Source organism: Gadus chalcogrammus, chromosome 14 (genome assembly GCF_026213295.1).
Source record: "Gadus chalcogrammus isolate NIFS_2021 chromosome 14, NIFS_Gcha_1.0, whole genome shotgun sequence".
NCBI lineage: Eukaryota > Metazoa > Chordata > Actinopteri > Gadiformes > Gadidae > Gadus > Gadus chalcogrammus.
In genome coordinates this window covers 26,718,088-26,726,341 of record NC_079425.1, presented here as the reverse complement: position 1 = coordinate 26,726,341, position 8,254 = coordinate 26,718,088, and the positions used below count along the sequence as shown (strand labels likewise).

Sequence of the window (8,254 nt, the reverse complement as noted above, 5' to 3'; positions counted from 1 at the left end):
CACACACCACACACACACACACACACACACCACCACACACACACACACACACACACACACACACACACACACCACACACACACCACACACCACACAAACTACACCACACCACACACACACCACACACAAATAGCACACACACACAGCACACAACAACACGTGCACACACGCAAACACACACACACACGCGCACATATTCTCTTTCTTGCAGTTTTAGTGGTTCTGCTTTAATTATCTTTAAATAGTTAGGCTTATTCGTAATATATATTACAAAATATTAACCTATATTATGGCATTCTTGTTTTTTTATAGCTGCATTCTACTAATACAGATACTATTAACGTTTGCATTTGTTTATATGGTGCATCAGAATCCCTGGCTAGTCCATTAGAAGGGCGACGTTTAAACCCAACGAGCAGGTGGTTGGCGTCAGCACGGAAATAGGGCGTATTCACACCTGCCTTGTTTGGTTCGAACCAACCAAAAAAATCGCTGGTGCGGACCTTTTGGGCTGGTGTGAATACAAAACATCGAACTCTGAGGCGGACCAAACAGCCGGTCCGAGACCCAGCCGAGAGGTGGTATCGGTTCGCTTCCAAACGAACCCTGGTGCGGTTCGATTGAGATGTGAATGCGACCGCGCTCGGTCCGACCCAGTTCTAAAATAATATTCCTTATTGGACGCAACAGACTCCCATTGCTGCTTGTTTATTAATTTATATTGTTTGATTAGCGCGGTTAATTCAAAGATCAACGTCACGTTATCAGACCCGTTAAAATGATTTGTCGCTCACATGGAGCGAAGAGGAGACGAAATGTAGGATATTTGGGCAGACGCCAACATATAAGTAGCCTATGTTGGAGAACACTTAAAAAAAAAAATCCGATGCATTTAATACATTCAGGCTACAAGGTGGGTGTGAAGGCGTTCGAGCGGTCTTCGGATAGCATAACATCATAAAATCGACGTTGTGCCAAACGCCTCTGATGCTCCAAATACTGCAAATGTTTGTAACTGTATGAAACCAATCAGTATAAGCAAAACGAGGGCAGCACGCGGAATCTCCTAATCTCCATAGTTTGTTTACTTTTTTTTTATGCGTTACGCCCGTACCGCCCCCGACCGTTTTGAACGACCTATGCACACGCTTGCGTTGTTGACAGATTCTCGGACTCTGCGAAAATTGCAATGTGAAAAGGAATCGCAAACAAACCAAAATAAACTTTGCGTTTTGGTCCGACCAAAGAGATCGAACTAAGGACCTTCCTGGTGTGAATACGCCCAAAGATAATAGTCTGTTTCCTTTCATCTGCATTTTGCAGTAGGCCTAAAGCAACGGCTCTGTCTGTGTACTGTGCTTGGTCTCTACAGAACTAAATAAATGTTGTAATAGTTTTTACAAACAGAAATAGAACACATTTACATACCTAAATAGATTGAATGCAAATGATGTGTTGTGTAAAGTTGTTTTCCTAGCCTCCCTGAATCAAAGAGGAAGAATGATTCCCTGTGCTACCCTGAGCCATCCTATTTATAGCCCTCCGTGGAGCGGGGACCCCGGCGCTGGAGGGCCGTCCCGGGCGCTTCATGTCGGGCCAGCCATCTGCTCATCCTCCCTGGCGGTGCCAGCGCCAAAGGTAGGCTACCCTGCAGGAGAGCCGCTACGGGGTCAGGTGTACGTAAAACGGGCCGGGCCCGGCCGCTGCGTCGACTTATCTTGTACTCGCAGATGGTGAGAAGAGTTTAGTTAAGCGGAGCGGACGCGCAGGGGGCCGTCTGCAGGCGCTCTGCTCAGGCTCTCTCTCAGCCCCATTGGAGCTCCGTCAGACCTTCCGCCCAGCGCTCCCGATAGCACAAACACACGTTTGGCATCAGAAGAAGACGCAAAAAGTGGTAGGGAATATAGATTTGAAATATGTTTTGGTGCACGCCGCGATGGCATTACATCATCTCACTCAATGATGTATCCCAGGCCCCACCTTCTCACCGTCACTTACATAATACATGAACATACATGCACATGCACGTGCACGCGCGCGCCATGCACACACTCCAGTCCAAATCAGGAGCTGGGGAGGCAGAAGCACTGGGTTCGACTAATACAATTGCACACGAAGAGCAGCAACTCTCGACTTATCCGCACACACTGACTCGCTCCAGTCTTTAGTCCATTTGAATATGAACACACATCGGTGCAAACAATTCATGCACCCAAATATGTAATTTTGTAAAAACAGGAATATGCAATATAAATAAACAAGGATGCAGTGTTAGAGGAATAGTTATTCGTTTTGTTAAATAAAAATTTCCTTTTTTAGAATAAGTAAGAAATAGCATGATACAGGAACGCAGATGCTGAATAGTTGTGCAATTAATTATATTCTACTCATATAAACTCAAAACATCAACCAGCATGCATATCAGCATAAAGGTGAACACACCTTTTGAATATTGATAAAAAACTAAAAGGCCAGGGTCTTTGATTGTATTTTAAGCGGAACGGATATGTGATGGCCCGTTTACCTTTAATAACTGAATGGATACATTTCTACCTAAATATTAGAAATGTTTGCATAGGATCAAACATGAACCAAACCATCCTCCGTGCAGGGACCTTCACCGTTCCCTGGTCTCCCCCGGTCTCCCCTGGTCTCTCCCCCCCCCCCCTCCCCCCCCCCAGGGCCCGGGCCTCTGCAGGAGGAGGTGCAGCTTCTGCCGGACGACGGACGAGTTCAGGGCGGAGAGGAACCCGTCAGCCCCCCCCCCAGAGCTCCTCCATAGGGACGAACTGCAGCACCTGCTGCGGGGCCTCCGAGGACTGGTCCGCGCCCTCGGCCAGTCGCTCCATGTGGTCCCGGAGGTCCGCCAGCGGGACAGGAGGGGGGCGGCGGCTTCGGGCAGAACCCGGAGCAGAGCAGCAGCGCCCCCACCCGGCCCCCCGGGAGGGCAGCGGAAGGCGACCGAGCGGAAGGCGGCGCGGAGGCAGAAGACGAGGCCAGCCATGAGCCGCGTGGCGGCCGCCAGGGGCAGCAGCAGGGCGTCGCCGGGGCCCAGCCCCCCCAGGGCCCCCCAGCAGGACCCCCAGCAGCGCCCTCTGGTACCCGGCTCACCGTCGTGCAGCACCAGCAGCCCCCCCTCTGGGAAGGCCGGCTCCTCGGAGAACGACAGCGTGAGGGCGGGGCTCTGGCCCCCGGCCGCTGGCCCACACCACCCTGCGCCCACCACCAGGCAACGCGTCCGGGCCCCGCCCCCGTCACCGGGCGGGGCCACCTGGCCCCGCGGCGGCGGCGGGGCCCGCCTGGCAGGCGCCGCAGGGGGGAGGCGGTCCCCGGCGGAGGGCCGCCCCCCCCAGCGCCTCATTCAGCTGGCCCAGCAGCCCCCCCTGGCAGAACGGGGAGTTCCTCACCTCCGAGAGCGCCGCCCCCGCGACAGTGAACCAGGAAATGGGGCGCAGTCCGCCGGCCCCTCCAGCACGTCGCCCCCCTCCTCGTCGCAGTGGGCCTCACCCAGTCGCCGTGGCGACCACGCTCCAGGCGCTGCCACCAGCTCAGGCCCCGCAGCTCCCGCCGCGCGTTGAAGGAGCCCATGTGGCGCTTGAGTCCCGCCGCCGCCCCCCCCCCCCGCCACACTGAGGAAGGCGGGCTTACGGCGCCGCGGGAGAGCCAGCGGCCGCGTGGCAGGAAGCTCACCTTCAGAAACACAGACAGGACAGGCGCAGCTTTAGGGTCTGTAGTGTAACCAATAGCAACAAACAGTGGTGGGGATCTATTGACCACATCCATCTATTGAATGATTACCATATTATAATTATTATATTCTATGATTATACTGAAGAGGATAATGATGACTTGCAGGATCTTTCAAACCTCCTCGGTGTTAGTCGTGGCCCAGCCGGTCCGAACGGTGTGTGCATAGCGAGAGAGCCTACCCTGAAGCGGAGCAGGTACTGCTGGGCCGTGAGGTCCCTGAGGCGCTCCAGACGCCCCCTCTGCTCGGCGCTCATCAAGGGGAACAGGCTGAGGTTCTCCGTGATGGTGGCCACCTGCCGCTCGTGAAAGTAGGAGCACACCTCCAGGTGCTGCCGCAGGTACGACGCCGGGATCACCGCCGCGGGGAAAAGCGCCGGCCCGTCCGCCATGCCCGGCCCGTAGCTCCGGAGCAGCTTCGCCACCAGCGGCCGGGCCGCATCCTTGCCGTAGTGGCCCCGCCCACCACGTACACCTCCGAGTTCCCCGCCTTGCTGGTGGCGGCTTGAGACGCTGACGGAGCTGAAGCGCAGTTGAGCAGGTAGGGTCACGCACACGGACAGTGCTCGTACAGCGTGAACATCTTGAGCACCAGCGCGCCCCCGCTGCTGAGCAGCAGCAGACCGGCCACCGCCTCGCAGAGGCCAGCGACGCCACCCACGCCTCCTGCTCGTCGGGGGCCTCCAGGCAGTCAAAGCTGCCGTCCGCCGTCACCAGGTCCACCCGCGGCATGTGGGCCACTGCGCCCTGCAGCTGCAGCAGGTTCTCTTCAGGCTGGTGAGGTCGCCCGTGTGTGTTGGCCCGCGAGCCTCACGACCACCAGGGTAGAGTGTTGGGCGATGAGCCGTCGTCGGCCCCGTGGCGTGGCCGCCGTTGCCCTCGTGGTAGGGGTTGAGCGTGTGGCGGCCGCCCAGGCCCAGTCCCAGTAGCGGGTGGCCTCGCTGGTCTGGGTGTAGTGGTTTAGCGCCGAGACGAAGGCGCCGGGCGCCTCGCAGAGGTGGACCGTGTTCAGCGCCCCTGCCGCCACCGCCGCCTCGGGAGCAGCGGGAAGGTCCCCAGGATCTCGTAGAACTTACACCAGGCCTGCGTGCAGATCTCTGCGTTGGCTGCCGATCGCAGGCGGCGATGACCTTCCCCGCCCGGTTGGTGGAGCCGGTGTGCCACTGCCACTTGGAAGGTCCTGGTCACTGAGCCGGCTCTTCACCGCGTTCAGGGACGCCTTCAGCGCCTGCAGCTCGGGGTGCTGCTGCTGGGGGTGTGGTGAGGACCTCGTTGGGGTCGGGGAGCAGCCACTCCTCGCTGGACGGTTTGGTGAACGTTCTCCGCTTGCTGAAGAGCTCCTCCACCTCCGTCGCAATGTCAGGGTCAAGGGTCGCCGTGTCAGGGTCCACGGCCATGTTGGACTGCGGCGCCGGCCGGCTTTTTTCCTCGATCCATGAGCTCTGCCCATCCTCCTCCTCAGAGGAGAGAGAGGGATGAAACAACGTAAATAGTAATGACAGCGGAAGGGCAACAGGCATTTAGTAACCGTGTTCTCGGGAAACTCTTTCTTAAACCCTGAAGCCTTCTTTGGGATACATCGTTTGATGTCCAAACAACATTACTGCCAGAAGGCCTCCATGTAGATACAGTGTTTCTAAACTAAAGTCTAGAACTTCTAGCAGGACAGCTCCATTGGTTCTGGCAGTACCAAATACAACAACGTAAAAACGCCTAATCATTAAATGCTTCCAAAACAAGCCCACATCATGTCTAACCAAGTCTCATGGGGGTCTCGCTCAGAGGGAAGTCTCGTGAGAGTTGAGTAGATGCAGACACAGGATGGAGGAACCAGGAGTGAGAGTTGTAGGGAGCAGGGCTGGTAGTTTGATTTGGGTCTACATAAAGCGTAGTTTAGGGTTATAAAAAATTATCTAAATGGAGGTCAGAGGGTTGAGATTGTAATGAAAATTGGAAATGTCCTTCCTGAGATTTCAGAGTAGTCTTGTAGTGCACTTATAGATGTTCCAATAATATCTTTATCTTTCCAATAAGATAGACATAAAACCTCCTCTAGTGACGTCACACATTATCTACTACAGAAACGAAAGATCTCACTACTTCTGAAACAATACCGCATCCTCATGCACTGAATAAATGCTTTTTGGAAACTCAACGTCCAAATGAACAACTTTTGAATGGAACAACAAGAGTATGATGGCTACACCTAATGTTAACTGGAAGGCTGCTGGAGCCGATCTACTAAAGAGAGGATTTAAATGATCACGACTCGAATCGGCATTTTTTAAGACTTGGGTCCATAACTGTCTTCTGTTGTTGCCAAGGGGAATGAGCCCAGGATATGTTAGGATATGTTAGGAGGATATGTAAACAGTTTATCAGCGCTGTCAAAGCTCCTCTCCTGGCCGGGTGTCCACTACCACCCTCCCCGCGGGGCCGGATGTCTACCTGTTCGGTTAACTTACCCGTAGCGAGGATTAAAAGGTAAACATGAATGTGAATCACGTCAATTATAGTAAGGGTCGGTCACACGTGACTATACACGCTGGACCTACGCTTCCGCTGGGATGACGTTTTCACTGCCTGCACCGCCTCTGGCGGCCCGGAAGAAGCCGGCAGGGAGGGCGGAAATAAATGCCAACGCACCCGGAATACGCATGCGCTTCTTAGAAGCTGCTATGAAGCTTAAAGGAGAACGCTACCAATTTCGTCTTTATTTCAGATTCAGAATCATTGTATTCTCAAAAGGCTGGGCATAATTTCTGAGATGTAGGCCTACTTAATTATTGGGATTCTGTTATTCGTTCCTATTCTACATTTACATACTTAAAGGTTGGGTACGCGATTTGCGAAACGCCAGCAGATTTTGAAAATACATAACTCAAATGGTCCTACCCCCTCTCCTTCAACGCTGACTCTGACTCCACCCATTCCAAGTACGTGGACGCGCAATCATGCACGAGCGCGAACAGAGATGCGCGAGAGCGAGCCAGGCTAGCGTAGGTTTTCGTTTAACAACATGGCACTACATTCAGCTGTAAATTGCACCCAGTACCGCGGGAAGTAGGGGTTTTGAGGGTGCTGCAACACCCCTGTCCGAGGCCCTGTCTTATCACAGAAAACGATCATTTCTAAAAACTCCGGCCAAAGTGGAGATTTCTGAAACGCCGGTTATGTGTTGTCGTATCAACGGGGAGAAACGGGATTTTAGGTTCTGAAGCGTCACATTATGCACCAGGAAATGCTTAACGTCATCTGAGCGTCCGCTGTACCGTATTGGTCCGAATATAAACACAAACCCCATTGTAATACGACCTATATTTGGAAAAAAGATTTGAAGACCAGATCTTGATTTCATGAATAAATAAATTGTATTAATTGAAATAATATACGAAAAAAAAGGCATAGAATAAAACACTGCATTGCCACTAAACAGTAGTGCAAATAGGCCGTACTGATGTGTACACCAAAGACTTCCTGACACTCCTCTGCCCCGCTGTGTTCGCTCTGGCTGTGGTCGCTCCGAACTGTTTCGGCCCGTGGCAAAGCGAGTCATCCTCGCTGCTGTCCAAGGCATGTTGAGACCAGGCGCGGTCTTTGCATAGAGGCGTTGCTAGGCAACGGCCTTGGGCCCCTCCAACTGTAGGGGCCACTCCTGACTGGGAGCTGCAAACTTCCCATAGGCCTACAGCTGGTAATTGGGGCCCTTTGGACAGTAATTCACAGATAAATGTTGATTTTTTTCTTAATTGGTGATTTTTGTATGTTTAAATTGGAAAGAAGAACAACAGAATAAATTACAAAGAAATACCGATTACGTGCACACCCCCTCTCTTTCGCGTTAAAATGGAATATTCCATCCATGCAGTTGTTGTGACTCATGAGCAAAGACGTGAACTTAGCAACATTAGCAACATGAAGCGCCACTACCCAAGTGGCGCTACAAAAAGAAAAAGAAGGAAGAGGGCTAAACTAAAAACAGATGCTCTCCCAAAATTAACAAGCTGTTTTAGCGTGACACCACCACCGGACACGAATGTTTTGGTGGAGGGGGAGGGGGGGGGAGGAGGTGCCGCCGGGCCCGGCTGTTGATGCAGCAGGAGGAGGAGGAGAGGAGCTAACGAAAATGCCGTGGAGGATGCGGTGAGTAGGCCTACTGCTACTGCAAAGTGAGAAATGTCAGATTTGTTTGAGAAGAAACTGCCACCTGTTCAGTGTTCATAAGAAGAGAAATAAACAGGAAAAAGAAGCAGGAAGATAGTGACAGTAAGGCACATGGGCATACCAGGGAGAGAGAAGCAGATGAGAGTATAGAAACAGAGGGACAGAAGGAGAGAGAGGACAGCACAGAAACAGGGACAAGAAGTGAGGTAATGATTTTGCAGTGCATTCCTGTGGACTGCTTGATAATTAATCATATAATCATTATCATCTCAAGCAAATTGAATGGTTTTGCATACTATGTATCATATTACAAAAGTGTTAACTGTTAATGTGTTTGCATTTA

General features: G+C 52.6%; 1 pseudogene; it reads right to left on the bottom strand.

The window, feature by feature from the left end:
* Positions 1-6,327, bottom strand: part of LOC130402997 (cap-specific mRNA (nucleoside-2'-O-)-methyltransferase 2-like) — a 6,975-nt pseudogene extending 648 nt beyond the window's left edge.
* Positions 6,328-8,254: the final 1,927 nt, after the last annotated feature.